We start from the raw sequence: 18,324 nt of genomic DNA, 5'->3' as shown, positions 1-18,324 counted from the left end.
AAATAAAATTTGTATATTTTTCATACAAAAGTAATGGTCTATGTAAACCGCTAAATAATATCAGATCATCATGCTAAATTATAGGCATTTTCGTCAACCTAAACTCGTACCTCGTGCAAAATTTCGTGACTATTGAGCTATAATTGCGACCTCTAGCGGCTTTATGATTACACTACAAACAAAAAACTGGATATATTAGGCTGTAACTCTGTTATCTGATCACGAACATCAACATAATTGACATCAATTAAGAGGTCAAGTGATCGCCTTCTAAATATAACTCACGAGTGGGGAATGTGTCTTTCAGGAACAAAGATATAAGCTGTTTATTAAAAAATTTTACAATTTTCACACAAAAAGTTGTGATCGCCATCTCAAATTGCAAGCTTCAAGTTTGTCATATACTCTTGCTTTATTTAAAATTTCGAGGCGATCGGACTATTATTGCGACCAACAGAGCAGCTACAAAATCGGATAAAAATTATGTTTTTGGTCCATTTCACCCGCGAAATATTTCACGATCATCACCAATTAAAATAGCGATCTATTCTGATGTGAAATCGACCTCCATACCAAATTTCGTGACGATCGTCCATAATTGCGGCCTGGAGTTTGATTACAATTTATAATGGACAGACGGACGCACGGACGGACGGACACACATCTCAAAATCGCTTTATCTCGCCGAGATATGAAGATTGGTATACCACATTGGGGGTCTCCGACAAATATTTCGCGGTGTTACATGAATTTTTCCCAAAACAAACTTATAATACCCTTTCCACATAGTGGTGTAGGGTATAAAAATTGAGATATATAAGTTTAACTTGGAAAATTGCAGTCAAGACATTGTTTTATAAGGAGACGACGATACAGTCAGCGCATTGTCCCAATTTAATCTTCTATATCTCAAAATTTGTAAAACCTACGAAAATATCACAAACGACAATCTTGTAGAAAATTTTCACTGCTACAACTTTTTTTATTCCCATTTCCATAGAACTTGCGGTTTCCCAGCAAAATTGTAAAAACCTAAAAACCCTTAAAATGTGAACCTTGACCGCGATTTATTAAAAATGCGCTCATGCCATTTTTTTGGTTTTTCTCATCTATGAATATTGTAGTTTCAGAATCCGCAAAAACTTCCTTTCATTTAAAGTTGGTTCAAGAGCACCATGCTCCTTTTGGTACTTCTCATGCAAAATTTTATAAAAGTGCATATCTCTCACACCGTTCGTTTTTTATTTTTTTTAAAGGTTGTACTTGGGCCCTATTTTGGCGGTACAAGTTTTTTTTTCATGAGCAAGACCATACTTCCTGAGCAAATGGCCCAAAAGCAGCAAGGAAAGGTTCAAAGTCGGGCGGGGTCGGCTATATAATACACTACTACCACCACTATTTTGGGAGGACTTTTTTGCTGGGGAAATGCACCCAAGGTTTTTTGAAAATTGGAACTATAAGTGTACGAAAAGTACTAAATTGTACTATATTTAGTACAATTTGGATTTGGATGAACGGAGAGGGCTAGAATCATGAAATTTTGGAATGAGGGCCACTGAGGAAGTGTAAGAAAAATTTATTAATTGTTTTTAGAAATTCAAACTATAGGTGTACGAAAAGTACTAAATGGTACTAAATTTAGAACAATTTGGTGCCATTTCGTACTTTTCGTACACTTATAGTTTGAATTTCATGAAATTTTGAATAAGGGTCACTGATGAAGAGTTAGAAAGATGTATCACAGAGTTTTTGGAAATTCGAACTACAAGTGTACTAACATTACTAAATCCTACCAAATGAACTACAATTTGGATTTGGGTGAACGGATAGAGCTGGAATCACAAAATTTTGGAATGAGGGTCTCTGATAGAGAGTATGAAAAATGTACCAAGGGTTTTTTTAAACGGTGAACGGATAGATAAATTTGGTATGGGGTGTAGGAAAAGAGCTGTAATACTAAATTTGTTCTTAGAGTCATTGTTGGTATGTGGGGTTAATATATGGAGATGGCTTTGGAAATGCATACTATGAATAGATCTAAATGGCACAGAATTTGGTACTGTTTGTTATTGGGTAAAAAGGTTAGCAGGAATTTCGATATACTAGGAGGAGGTTTCGGAAATTCGTACTTATGTATTTATATGAAAAGTACTATAATTAGCTTTGGCGGAACTGATAGAATTGGAAATGAGAATCGCGGTTGGTTTATTGCGTTGTTATAAGAAGGTAATTTTTTAAGGTTATACCTGTGTATATGAAAAGTACTATATTTGGTACCATTTTGTTATTGCATGAACGATAATATACGGAGTTTGTTTTTGAAATGCGTACAAATTGTAAAAATTATTATACCCTACTCCACTCACTATGTGGGAAGGGCACTATAAGTTGCTTTTGGCCAAAAAGTTTGTTACGCATCGAAATAATGGTCATACTTATAAACGTTGATGGAGGAGGGGAAGAAGCCTACTGATTTTGGTGATGGTGGATAATATTCAGGGCTCGGAATGAGCAAAAAAATTATTTGGAGAAAAAGACAATGTATTTTTCCAAACCGAATATCTCAGCTTCTATAGGGGGTATGCCTGACAATGAAAGTAGAAAATATCACCTTTTTAACAATGTAAAGATAATTTGCAAATAAAACACAACTTGTCATTTTTTAAATTTTAATTATAATGACGAATAACACCGCTTTTGTTAGGGACTTTCCAAGAACAAAGCCTGGCTATGAAGGTAGAAAATCCTGTCTCTGCAATGATGCAAAGTAGGTTAGCGTAGGTGGCCAAACAACTGAGATATCGCAATAGTCGTTAATACATCCCATTTTTTCACTTTTTAGGAAAGCACGCTAGAGGTCATAATTTTGATCGGATCATCACGAAATGTTGGGGGTTAATGTGGGTCCGGGAAGGGAAGGGAAGGAGACTACTGATTTTGGTGATGGCCAGATAATATTCACAGGTTAGAATGGGCAAAAAACTTATTTGTAGAAAAAGTCAACGTTTTTTTTCCTAACCGAATATCTCAGTTTCTATAAAGGGTATGCCAAAAGCAAAACCTGACAATGAAAGAAGAAAATATGACATTTAAAACGATGTAAAGTAGGTTTTCGTAGAAGGTCAAGCAATTGAGATATCGCAATAGTCGTTAACCCAACACAAGTTTTCATTTTTGCGATTTCAATGATAATGACGAATATCTCAGCTTTGTTTGGGAACCTTTCAAATGCAAAGCCTGTCTATGAAAGTAGAAAATCACACCTTTACAACGATGCAAGGTATGTTCGAGTAGGGGTTCAAAAATTTTCAGTGTTCGCCATTTCCCTATTAAATATTGTTTATTTGTTTTTTTATCCTTTCCGCATACGAAGTAACGGACACTTTGCTAGTTACAAATATTTGAAATAAATAAAAATGCATTCCAAATTTCAACAATATTGGACGTACATATCGTGTTTGGTGCATCAAATATAAGAAATCGGACGAAAATGTGTATGGGAGCTATGTATGTATATCTAAATCTGAAGCGATTTTCACCAAAAGCAATAGCGTTCTTCATATGGCTAACAAATTACCTTCCCCATTTTCCAGCTGAATTATTGCGTCCGAATTTCGCCGGTCTCTTGACAGACGTTATAAGCGATTTGAAGTATACCACCAAAATTTAATATCACTGTGCAATATTTTTAAGGTGATCTTGTGCAAACAATTCGAACTGAGGATTTTTTGAAAGTACAGACCCAAACGACAAGAAACCCTCGTTGGGTTTTGTTATGTCAGATCCAGCTCGGATTTTATGGTCCCATCTAAACATGGTTAAATATTGAGTTTTTAAAGAAATTCGGGGCTATATCTCTGAAACCAATGCGAATCTTCTTTTCATCTCTGAAGCAAATTTGTAGATAAGGACAAGAAAAAAATATTTGGAGAAATAATGAACTCGAAAAACTACATTTATTGCCTCAAATTTCAAGATATATGCAAAAATTCAACAATTTTTATACCTTTCGCACCGTATATCCAAAACCGTTAATTTTTTCTGAATATTTTCTTTTGGAAAAATATTCACTGGAATGTAATACACAACTCTTCAGAACATGTCATTGTTGTAAAATGCCTCTATACCGTTGTTTTCAGTACATATTTCAACGACGATTTAATAAACATGTCAATAATGCAGTGAAATCCGAAATGCGAGAATAAACTGTTGGTGTGAACTGTGTTTGAAATACGTGATGTAAAAGATATGATGCAAAATACCGCTGAAACAACATGAAGTAAGCATTTTAGAGTTTAAAATGTTCTAAAGAATTATTGAGAACTTTATTTGGAAGATTTTTGCAAAAGGTTACTTGGTTCAACTCCCAATAGTTTAGCCAATACCGACCAGAATTCCAGCAATTATGTAAAATTTATAGATTTTATAGATTTTAATGTCCTAGATGGAGGTTTTCTTATGTAGTTTCTTCAAAAGATAAGTTCTACTAGTTTAGAGCTACAATATTGCTAAAGACAGCAAGGCCAAATTCCTATTCGTTTCTGAGATAAAGGCCTGATAAATGCAAAAAAGTGGAGATTTAGCCCGGTTTAGAAGAGGCCATAAAATCCGAACTGGATCTGACAGGACAAAACCCTACTAGGGTTTTTGTAGTCTAAATATACTAGAAGTTGTTTGCATTTTCAGGGTTGCATAGTGTATTCATATACCATGTAAGAAAACTAAAATGTAGAACAAATTGTTGTCCGAAGTCGGAGTCGAGGTTTTTTGTTCGTCATAGCCTAACTTGGGTTTTTATGGAAAGAAAAATTTACCACGCCCACTATTTTAAATATGTTATATATACAAAAATTTAAATTTTTGGGGAATGTACAGGGATGGCCACCAAAGAAAAGAGGCTATATATTTTTTTGAATTTCGGAGGGGCGGGGTACATATAGTATGCTCAAGAAGCGGAAGAATTCGACTATATCAATTTATTTCACTTTTATAAATCGAAATTGCGTCAAACATTCAAAATTTGGAAACCGTTCTATAGATGTTTGCAAACAAAATCTAAATGTTTTGGAGGTACCTCCGGTAATGGTAAGGTAATGATGATAACTCAATATGTGGTGATCGGACTAACATTTTCTAAACAAGAAAAAGTTAGCTGAATTTCTGAATCTAACTCATGCTTTTTGTAATGATGTGAAGTCCAGCAGCTTTATTCACTTATATTTTGTTTAATCTTTCGGATCAGGATGACGGTCATAACGACCTAACTCTTTTTCTTGGCTCACATGTAAAACTATGGTCTATTCGTACTTGTGTGAGGTCGTAACATAAACTTTGTTTCCATAGTAATCACATAGTAAGAAAGACTTACATTTGGTTGAATCTTGAGGTGAAATGTGTTATGCCTCCCACAACCCTCTGCCAAACTCATGCATAATTTCATTACATAATCTCGTATAAGTATTGTTTTTACTGATTTAATAATGTTTGTTTATATTCTCAAATTACTAATTTACTATTGCATTTAAGTTGCTGTCACTTTATCACAAGTCACTATAGGTAATTTGCCCTGTTTTTGAGACAAAAATTAATAACCGCGGAATTAAAGGATTTTTTAACTTTTTAAATTATTTATGTGTAAAAGTGAGATAAAATAAAGATTTTTACAGATAAATTCGGATATAACGAACAACGGTTATAAGCAACTACGTATATAACGAACAAAGCTATTTTTTCCAATGCACTTTTCATTAGTTTTCTTATACACCACAAACTGTTGAAAACGATCACGGTAGTAAGTAACAAAAATTTTGTCCCCGCGAGTAGATTTTCCAATGAATTGTTACTACAGTTTTGTATATTTTTCACATATACGCTAATAAAGACGAGTTTAGTACTCCCTTAAACCGTATCAATGATTAATATGTAATGGAGAGATAAAATAAAGCTTACTACTGCCGCACCGTTTATAGAAAACCACGTATGTACCGAACAATTTGTCGCCATTACTTATTTTACTTGCAATGAAATTGTAAACAACAATATTTTTTACATTTATTGTTTATTTTCTCAAACCAAACTTCCACAATTTTGGGACTTTTTATTGAGAAGTAACCTAATAAAATCTCCTAAATATCAAAAAACGGGCAAAATCGGGTTTTGAAACCTAGTAATACCAAAGCAGAAGACTCTGAGTAATGTGTTCTAGGTGGCAAAATCACGGCCAAATACGGCCAATTTAGTATAAGTCTATTTGAAGTGAGTTTAAGAAAAATAAAATATTTATTTCTGACTTTTTGTGTTTTTTGGTAGCTACCCAAAATGTTTAAGCTATATTATATACTAGCAAAATGCCCGCTACTTCGCGGAAAGGATATAAAAAAAAAAACAAATAAACGATATTTAATATGGAAATTGAAAATACTGAAAATTTTGTTGCACTAATACCAATTTTAATCAATATTTATTTTTATTTTAGTACTGTTCGAATCCTCTTTAGTTCGATTTTCAAAAAGATCAGCCGTATCTCACCCTTACACATTAACAGCGAAATCAATGTCGCACAGCAATACTCAGCTCTGTCCCTACACCCAAAAACAAATTTAGTACCATTAAGTACTTTTCGTATACTTATTGTACGTATTACGACGACAGATCTCAACCATACACTGACATTAATACAAAATAATTACAGTAATCGTAATTCCAAATCTCAAGATTCCAGCTGTATCCGTTCGTCCAATTCCAAATTGTACCAAACTTAGTATCATTTCGTACTATCCGTACCCATAAGAAAGATTTTCCTAAACTACCTCAATCCTCAATTACTGTTAAATCTTAATTCCAAATGTTAGGATTCCAGCTCTATCCGTTAAACCAAATCCAAATTGTACCAAATTTAGAACAATCCAAATTGTACTAAATTTAGTACCATTTAGTACTTTTCGTACCCATAAGTTTGATTTTTCAAAACTACCTGAATCCTACTCTTCGACTGTAATCGTAATTCCAAATTTCAGGATTCCAGCGCTATTAACCCATTAGTGCATAGCGTCCGTTTAAACGGACGTTTTTATTTCTTACGCCAATTCTTTATTCAGGCTGATGCACTGTATAAAACGGTTTGGGATGATTGACAACATATCACAATTTATAATTATGAAGTGATTTCCTCCAAATTTCAAGTTTATAGTGCTTGTTTATTACAAAAAATGAGAAAAATAGTAAAGTTCATTGTTTTCAATATATGTTAACTCGATAATATTCGTTACGAAGTAAAATATCACATGATTTACTCCAATCAAACCCAAATATTAGGTCAAAAAAGTAAATGAACTTATCTCAAATACAACAAACAACGTAAAACCAAGAACAGTAACAAAACATATCTCACGCAAAGTGTTCCAATTGGATAGCGTCCGATATAACCGACGGTCTGTAAAACCTAAGATAATTTATAAATGACAAAAGTTCTTCTTGAAATGTTTTATTTATATTATTATTATTCTAAAACAAACAAAAAGTATGAATAAAAGTCACCAGGGAACTTCATGCACTAATGGGTTAATTCACCCTAATCCAAATTGTACCAAATTTAGTACTTTTCGTACCCATAAGTACGCCTTTCCGAAACTACCTGAATCCTACACTTATACAATAATATTAATTCCAAATTTCAGGATTCCAGCTCTATCCGTTCACCCAAATCCAAATTTAGTACTGCTCGTACTCATAAATACGAACTTCCAAAACCATTTCCTTATTTCAACGCCACTTCCCAAGAACAAATTGTACAATTTTAGCTCTACACCCGATACCAAATTTAAAAGGATTTAGTACTTTTCGTATATTTATGGTATGCACGTATTTTTTAAACCACCTCCATATACCAACGCTACACACCAACATTCACCCTGACTCCAATAACTCCATCTCAACTAACTCCATCTCAATCCTAAACTCCAACAGTAGTCTGACCAAATTCCAGGATTCCAGCTCTATCCGTTCCCCCAAATCCAAATTGTACCACTTAGTACTTTTCGTACCCAAAACTACGAATTTCCAAAACTACCTCAGTCCTACACTCCAACAGTAATCCTAATTTCAAATTTCAGGACTCAAGCGCTATCCGTCACCCAAATCCAAATCGTACCACATTTAGTACTTTTCATATCCATAAATACGAATTTCCAAAACTACCTTAGTCCTACACTCCAACAATAATATCAATTCCAAATATTAGGATTCCAGCTTTATCCGTTCACCCATATCCAAATAGCACTAAATTTTGTACTTTTCGTACACTCATAGTTTCCAAAAACCCCTTTGTTTTTCTTTGTTTTCATCAGTGACCCTCAGTCCAAATTTGAAGAATCAAGCTCTGTTCGTTCACCCAAATCCAAACTGTACTAAATTTAATACATACTATTTAGTACTTTTCGTACCCATAAGTACGAATTTCCAAAACTTCCACAATCCTAAACTCCACCAGTAATCTCAATTCCAAATTTCGAGATTCCAGCTCTTTCCGTTCACCCAAATCCTCACTGTACAAAATTTAGTACCATTTAGTACTTTTCATACACATAAGTACGAATTTTCAAAACTATCCCAAACCTACACTCCAACAGTAATCTCAATTCCAAATTTCAGGATTCCTGCTCTGTCCGTTCACCCAAATCTCTATTGTACCAAATTTAGTACCATGTAGTACTTTTCGTACACATAAGTACGAATTTCCGAAACCACCCTCATATATCAATTCTACACTTCAATAGTAATCTTAATTCCAAATTTCAGGTTTCCAGCTTTATACAATCACCCAAATCCAAATTGTACTAAATTTAGTACTTTTCGTACCTATAAGTACGAATTTTCAAAACTACCTCAATCCTACACTCCACCAGTAATCTCAATTCCAAATTTCAGGTTTCGAACTCTATCCGTACACCCAAATCCAAATTGTACTAAATTTAGTACCATTTAGTACTTTTCGTACACATGAGTATGAATTTCCTAAACCATTTCCTTTTATAAACACCACTTCCCAACCTTCATTTACATACCAAATTCAAAGTTTCTAGCTAAATCCGTTCAAAATATACAACTGGTACTAAATGTTGTAACTTTTAGACATTTTCGTACACTTAGAGGTCGAATTTCCCAAAACCCTTTGGTACATCTTTCTAACTCTGCATCAGTTACCCTCATTCCAAATTTCAGAATTCTAGCTCTTCCCGTTTGCCTAATACAAAGGGTACCATATTTAGTACCTTTTAGTACTTTTCGTACCCTTCTAGGTCGAATTTCCAAAAACCCAGCCTTATCTCACGCCTACACACCAACAGCAACGCACAGTCAAAATTTCAGCTTTCTAGCTTCAGCGGTTTCGTCTGGGCGATGATATGCCAGTCAGTCACTCACTCACTCACTCACTCACTCAGTCATCACTAAGCTCTTTTATATATATAGATTAAATAAATTCCTCTCGCAATTGCCAATATATTCCATTTTACATATATTTATATTTGGTTTATTTTTCCGCGGTTTTAAATACATTGAAATATGCCTTACAATATATATTTTTTTAGTTCTTCTTCGAAATTCTCACTTTGACTGCAATTTAAGCCGCGATAATGACGCTATTTTAAAAAATATCATTCATATTAATAAATTTTGACATGTTCTTTTTTCAATGCCAACTAAAAAATTATTATTATTAAAAGTTACAAAATCGACTTTTTGCCTCAAAAACTGGGCAAATTACCTATAGTGCAAGTATGTAAACTTCCCCCTTTAATGGCAATCTGATGCCTCATAATATCAACAAAATATGCTGCTCTTACTTCTGCAAACAATAAATATTATTAAATGTAACTTTACACTTCATTCAAATAAGTGGTTGTTTCCACTTCGTGGAATAGAATGCGAAGCCGTAAAACAAGTTGATTTGAATGTTTATAATTCCAATATTTGCTTAAAAAGCTCACTCCCATTCGTAGCAGCACATTTCACCTTGCAGTGGTGATTGACTGACTGATTGCCTGATGGGAAAACGGAACTGATGCTATTTTCCTGTTACTTTTATTGTTGAATGTGTTTTGAATATTGATGTCGCCCTTATGTGTAGCTTGGCTTCTACGATGGAAAAACAACCTCCAGGCCTGTTTTCTTGTTTCTCGTTTTTTGGTTGGCTTATTTGTATTACTTTGTTTTTTATTTATTATAGCCTTGTTCTTTTATTGTTCTTTCTTTTGTTGAAATTTGCTTGCGTGTAATGGGTTTTCGTTTAGCTGCTGTTTTTTTTTTGACAAATGCTTAGAAAAGCAAAAATCTTGCGGTTTTTATGCGTATTTTAGATTGTTTTTAAAATCAGTCAGTCGTCTGTTTCTTTCTATTGCTATATGTATTCGTGATGAATGCATACATATCTTAAGGGACGAATGTTGGAAATGATTTTGCTATTTCGTAGTCCTCCATCTACACCTTTATGGTAATTTTTATTGTTGTTTTTTTCTTGTTAGAGTTAAATTTTTAAAGCTTTAAAACAAGTTGGTATGCTTGACAGAATGATGACATATTTTTTATGAATTGGAAGAAAAATAAGTGAAGCTCTGTGAAAGAGAACATTTTGTAGGCGTTGTCCTAAGAAATGTGTTTTGTAAAATCCTGCTGTGCCGTCGGCCTTAATACCACTGCCCAGTACCAGTAACTTGGAGAAGTACCCATCCATATCCTGAACACGGTATCTGCATCTTTTGCAGGCTTACATGCTTATGTTTACTGAAGGGTTTGTACACGAGTATATAGGCCAAAGCCCTCAGTATGATTAACTTTTTGTTCGAAATATGCGACTTAATTTTAATATATTCGCAACGTACAGTCCGTTGCGAATTGTTGCAACAAGTTAGTGGTCTATGCCTATCTTGCGTCTATCACAACATGGTCTAGATGGTTTCTCGTTTTATTATATGTCTTAAAGTAGAGATTTTCTTTGCCCCTGTAGTCGATCAGCCCCATTACGTTATCAGTGTTTCACCAAGGCTAAACTTAACGACATTGACCCGAAGATGTGTTTTCTTTCCAATTTTTTACTTAAAATCGCGTAGTAAGTTCATGGGTAGGGCAATAACAATAAGTTTTCTCAATGCATTCCTAAAAAATGCCTTTGATGTGCGCGTCCTTGTCTTCAGTCAAAGCATGGACGCAGTTAAAACCGATTTTGAAACATTTAACTGGTTAGTCCTTCTTCATTTATCGTAGTTAATCTGGGGACGACCTCATTGGCCCACAATACTATGGAGAGTATAATTGTATAAGATCACGTACCCGACATTGAGACACGTACCCGACGATTAGACACGTACTCGAAAGGAGACATGCCTGTATGCTCCAACTATAGGGGCATAAATCTTCTCCATATTGCCTACAAGATAGTGTCAGGGATATTACGCGAACGACTAAAGCATATTGTCAACGAAATAATTGGAGCATACCAATGCGGCTTTAGACCTAACAAGTCCACCATTAACCAGATATTTACCTTGCGGCAAATCTTAGAGAATTCCCAAAAGATGCAGATCGACACCTACGCCCAAAGTTATTCCAATCCATGTCTGAATTTGATATCCCCGCAAAGCTCATTCGGCTTTGTAAGATGACTTTAACTGATTATAGGTCCTCAGCTAAAATAGGAAAGAATCTCTCCGAACAATTCAGTACCAAGAGAGGTTTCAGACAAGAAGACAGCCTTTCGTGTGACGTTTTCAACATCCTGCTGGAAAATGTTATACGAAATGCAACTGTTAAAAAAGTGGCACAATATACAGTAACAGCCACATGTTAATTGCTTATGCTGATTACATTGACATCATGGGACGAGCAGTAAAGGAAGTAACTGATACCATTAAGAAGGTCGAAGGAGAATTTACGAAAGTGGGTCTGGCGGCAAACGGCGAAAACTCAAAGTTGATAGTGTCGACGCGCAATGCGTCCATAGAGCTTGGACCAACAGTGGAAGTTGGTTCCTATAATTTTGAGGTAGTAAACGACTTCGTCTACCTCGGCACCGCCATAAACACAACAAACAATATCAGTTGTGAAATAGAAGAATTGCGTTGGCTAACAGATGCTAGGGTACCACCGTGCTGCAATGGTATGCATACCCCCCTTGCACACTAAAGGTCGTGGGTACGATTCCCCGGCCAGGCAACATCAAAAATTTCAACGGTGGCAAAATACCCCTCAGTAATGTTAGCGACATTTCCCGAGTATTTCAGCCATGTAAAACTTCTCTACAAGCGGTGTCTTAGGACACGCCGTTCTCGGCAATAAATAGCTACGTAAGTAAATAATTTTTTTCCACTCCATTTGTAGCACATCGAGATATTCGTGGGAGACCTTATAAAGTATATATATTCAGCAGAAATTTTTTGGTAGAAGTTCGCGTCTTCATATAGCCCTCATAAGAGGGTACCTCCAGATTTTCGGTATTTTGAAGGTTGTGATCTTCATAGCCAACCGAAATGGTTGAAATTTTGAATCTATTCTTCGTTCGGGCTTTACACCTTTCCACAAGAAATTTGTCGGTATCGGTCAACTTCTTCATGTAGCCCCCATAGAATGGTACCTCCCGATTTTCGGAATTTTGAAGGTTGTGGCCTCAATATCCAACCGAAATTTGGTATTTAGTCTCCGTTTAGGGTATAGAACTTTCCACCAGAAATTTGTCGGTATCGGTCCACGTCTTCATATAGCAACCATAGAACATAACCTCCCGATTTTCGCAATTTTGAAGGTTGTAACCTTATTATCCAACCGAAATGGCTGAAATTTGGTATTTAGTCTCCGTTGGGGTATAAATCTTTTCATCTGAAATTTGTCGGTATAGGTCCATGTCTTCATATAGCCCCCATAGAACGGTACCTACCGATTTTGCGTATTTTGAAGGTTGTGGCCCCGATACTCCAACGAAATGGCTACAATTTGATATTTAGTCTTCTTTGGAGGTATACAACTTTGCACCCGAAATTTGTCGGTATAGGTCCACGTCCTCATATAGCCCCCATAGAACGGTACCTCCCGGTTTTCGGAATTTTTAAAGTTATGGTTTCCATATCCCACCGAAATGGCTGAAATTTTGTATTTAGTCTTCATTAGGAGTATAAAACCTTAGACCTGAAATTTGTCGATATATGTCCACGTTTTCATATAATAGAACGGTACCTCCTGATTTGCAATATCCAACTGAAATGGCTTAAATTTGGAATTTAGTCTTCGTTGGAGGTATAAAATGTTCCACATAAATTTGTCGGTTTTCTTATAACCCCCATGGAAGGGTACATCCAGATTTTCGGTACTTTGAAGGTTATGATCTCCATATTCAACCGGAATGGCTGAAAATTTAGTCTTCGTTGGGGGTATAAAGCTTTCCACCTCAAATTTGTCGGTATAGATCCACGTCTCATAATGTCGCAAGTTCATATTAACTGTGGCCAAAAATAGAAGGAGTTGTCGTAGGTGCATCAATTTTGGTACACGTACCTATTATTGACTTACAATCTTCAGGACAAAAAATTGGGTTGGTCCGTCCACATTTTGATATAGCCCCCATAGAACCGTACCTCCCGATTTTCGGTATTTTGAATGTTTTAGACACAAAGACCAACCGCAAGTTTATCAAATTTTGTGGTTAGTCTTGGGCAGAGGTATCAAACATTCCAACAGAGAATTGTGGGCTTAGGTCCACGTTTTGATATAGCCTCCATACAACGGTACCTGACGATTATCGGTATTTTGAAGATTTTAGCCTAATTATTACACCTAAATTGCTGAAATTTCGTATTTAGTATTCGTATGGGGCATTATACCTTCACCTTGAAATTTGTCTGCATAGGTCCACGCCTTCATATAGCCCCCACAGGGCGGTACCTATCGATTTTCGGTATTTTGGAGGTTTTATCCTGATTACCACACCGAAATGACTGAAAATTGGTATTAAATCTCCCTGAGGGGACTTATAACCTTCTACCAGAAATATGCCGGTATAGGTCCTCGTCTTCCTATAGCCCCCATAGAACCGTGCCTCCTCATTATCGGTATTTTGAGTGTTGTGGCCTCAATATCCACCCGTTATGACTGAAATTTGGTGTTTAGTCTTCATATTGTTTGTGAGCATATTGAATATATCAAACTCTTGTATTTATATATGAGAAATTTATTTTAAAAAATTGTTTTGGCCAATTAGTGGCCAAAAATTTAAATTTTTTGTAAAAAAATGGATTTTGAATTTCGCTGTATACAGTTTTTTAAAAATTGATATTTTTAAAATTCTCTCGTTTTAAAGCAAGGTTATTAGGTATTTAATAAGCCCAGAAAAGTATATGATGATCGGTTCATTCGTTTTCGCGCTATAGCCAACACCGCAAAACGATTTGTTAAAAAAGGGGGTATCCTCTCAGTGAGGTGTTCGCTGAAAAAGTGAAACAACACATTCGTCTGTAAATCTCTGCAGCTGGGACCTTTATATATTTGAAGTACTCACTTTTTACTACTCATACAGCAAAAAATATCGATATACCTTTTTATACCATTTTTTCCCACTCCACTCAATTTAAAATTTGCTTCAGAAAATTAATAAACTTAGTAATACATGTTTGGGTAAATGTGAATGTACTTTTAAATTTTAAATATTAACGCATAATATAATTTATTAATTTTAGAAAAAAATACACAAAAATTCGTATTAACTAAAGTTGTCGGATTTAAATCCTCATATAGCAAAAACTACTTCACGTATCAGTACCAAAATTCAGATTCTTCTTAACTAATATGTTTTCTATCACTCCCCATAAATAAATTTGTTCATCGAAATATTTAGTTTTTACGATTTTTGGCCACGGTCTTGACACTGTGCGTCTTTTTTACAGCCCCCATATAACAATACCTCCTGATTTTCTGTATTTTGAAGTTTTTGACTCCAATATTCCACCGAAATGCCTTAAATTTTGTATTACGTCTTCTTTCTTCTTTCCACCTGAGATTTTTAGCAAAGGTCCACGGCTTCATATAGCCCCCATAGAACGGTAACTCCCGATTTTCGGTATTTTGAAGGTTGTGGCCTTAATATCGCACCAAAATGACTGAAATTTGGTAATTAATCTTCCTTGGGGGTATACAAGTTTCCACCTGAAATTTATCGATATAGCTACACATCTTCATATAGTCCCCATAGAACTGTACCTCCCGATTTTCTCTATTTTGAAAGTTGACTTATGCAAAATGTTAAATTTGGCATTTGCATAATTTATGCATTTGGCATATTTTTGCATATTGATATGTTTCGATTGCAATTAAATCAGAAGCCAAAAATATACCCAGCCGCAACATCGGGGATTAATCGGATCAATAATAGGGGTTGCATAAAATTCCGCTGTCTATTATTAAGGTACTAAATATGAACATAACGGTGCTTTCCGATTTTCGGTATTTTGAGGATTTAAGTGACATTTTTCCTTCAAAATTAGTTGTAAATTGGTACTTAGGGTTCCTAGTGGTCACTAAACTTTTCCACCAACAAGTAGAAAAGTGTCAGTCGTCTTTGCCGACAGATATATACCCTCAGCCAATGTGAAGTGAAACTTTTACCTTCAGAATTTTGTGGCGCTTTTTGGACATTTGAACCGACAAAAATGTGGATTAGGAATTAACTGTACTAAGACACAAATGTTAAACTTTTGGGGAGAGGTACCCTTAGGGAGGACCGACATGGACAATTTTTAGAAGTTAAACTAAATTATGGAAAATATTAGGATATCCAAAGTTTGGAACAAAGTGATATCGTCCTAGCATTTTAGTGACATTTTTTAAATATTGGGGAGAAGTACCGAAAGTTGTGAACCGGTATTGCCCCACGGAGCTAACTTTAGATATAATATGACGAAGACAAAATAATGCACCTACTCGGTTGAACAGTTCGAGAGTTATCGTGCTCTCCGACCGCCACATATGGTGACACTGGGTTTTTTACACCTTTCGGGCTGTTCTCCCACGAAATATGGACTTGCCCCTGAAAAAACGTTTACCGTCGTAATGGAGGTAGCGAACGCAAAATAAGAGCAGGTCTTAAAGTGAACTTTCCGAAGTTTTGTGTGAGAGGTACCAGAAGGAGAGGACCGATTGATTTCATATTGGAACCACATCTAAGTCTGGTAGAAATTTCACGATGTGAACAGTATGGATTAAAGCGGTTATTTCATTTAAGAGTTATCGTGCGCACAATTTTTCTGAACATTTTTGAACTTTTGTGGGGAGGTACCTGAAGGAGTGGACCGATATGGCTTATCTTCGAATTTAAACTATGTTTGGAACAAAATATTACGAAGGCAGATCCGTTTGAGAGTTTTCTTGCGCTCCAAGCACTACGCACGGTGTCATAAAGGCTTTTTGCATCTTTCAGGCTATTTTCTCAGGAAGTATGGACTTGCCCCTGATAAAACTTGTACCGTCGTATGGGGGGCAGTGAATATAAGTTGCTTCAACAAAAATCAAAGCGATTCGAGAGCAGGCCCTAAACTGAACTTTTCCGAAATTTTGTGTGGGAGGTACCCGAAGGAGTGGACCGATTGAATCCATATTGGAACATTATCTAAGTCTGGTACACATTTCACGATGTGCAAAGTTTGGACCAAATTGGTTACTCCCTTAAAAAGTTACAGTGCGCAAAAATTTTCAGAACATTTTGGAACTTTTGTGTGGGAGGTACCTGAAGGAATAGACCGATATGGCCCATCTTCGAACTTAAACTAAATTTGACAAAATATTACGATAGCCAAATCGGCTCAACCGTTTGAGAGTTATCGTGCGCACCAACCAGCAAATTGGCTGAAACACATTTCGTCCAAACATACTTGGGGTATAAAACCATTATTTCGATGAGGCACCTTTTGCCCGTATGATAGTATATATGTATACCCTTTCTAGCCTAAAGGCAGAGGGTATAAAAATTATGGACATAGGTTTACATTTGGGTCAAGGCCTGTTTATAGATACCTCCTTATTTTCAGTATTTTGGGGTATTTAAGTTACATTTTCCGACCAAATTAGGTTTAATTTGGTATTTGGGGTTTCCAGTAGTCACCAAAAATGTTGCGCTTAGGTCTACGTTTTAGTATTGCCCTCATATAACGGTACCTCCCAATATTTGGTATTTTATGGATTTCGTCCACATTTTCAGACCAAATAATTTTGACATTGGAAGTGCTCGTTGGTTATACCATTTCTCCACTAAAAATTGTGAACATAAGTCTACGTTTTGTTATAGCCCTCTTTTAATTGTACTGCCCGATTTCTGGTATTTTAATTTCAGTTACATTTTCCCTGCATTTATCAGCAAGAGTTGTGGCTAGTTGCAGCCAAATTTTGGTTATTCGAAATCTAGGATGACCAATTTAATTTGTTAAAAAGAATTGAACTGGACATTACAGAACTTTTGTAGTAACGCTCAATTCAACAAAAGTTTATTACACTAAAAAACACAAGAAAAATAATATTTTAAAAATTTTATTGCTTTATAACCATGTAACTCCAGGCTCCAAACGATCATTAAAAATAAACTTTTTTTAGTTCTATTAAGATTTTTGCAACAATTTTCTCAAAATCTGATCCAGCAAAATTTCCTGCATTGGATAGTGAATAGCTGAGAGAATATTTACAACAACAATAAAGTAAAAACATAATTTTAGTCAGCAGAGTGTCTGCAATCGTTACAATGGTATAACATTTCACAATTTTATACTTTGATTTTTTGACTTTCGCGCCGCTAGATCAGTGATTTCGACCAGTGTGCGGCAAACTTAACGCACTTCTTACTTTTTTAGAGGAACATTATTTTTCTGCAAAAATCAATAATCTTCACTAGCTTCAAGTTGGATAACCTGGACTATTACTTTCTAGTCATATGACAAAAAGTCGCACGAAAACTCTAAAAAACTTCTTCTAAAAACCAGTCAGCAACACCAAATAAATAATATATTCATTAATCTTATTACCTAAAGGTACCTGTTCTATGTTTTACAAACTTTTGTTGCAAGTAAAACTTTTAATAGGCTCCACCACACGTGCACCCCTTACATATTTAAGCCACTCTACTATTACCACAGAAAAGAAAACTTTTTTTCCTTTCAAATTATTAGCATAAAGTTAAACATTTATCTCTGGATTTCGTATGTCTTTCTGCAAATGCCTGACATGTCTTCTACTTTTGCTTTTCGTTGCCGATGATGATGATGATGATGTGAATCTTATCACTTTTTCCATTCGTTTTTCGTT

This window comes from Musca autumnalis, unplaced genomic scaffold (genome assembly GCF_047663935.1).
Source record: "Musca autumnalis isolate F117 unplaced genomic scaffold, ASM4766393v1 scaffold_3, whole genome shotgun sequence".
In the NCBI taxonomy this organism is placed as follows: domain Eukaryota; kingdom Metazoa; phylum Arthropoda; class Insecta; order Diptera; family Muscidae; genus Musca; species Musca autumnalis.
Note: the sequence above shows the minus strand (reverse complement) of the source record.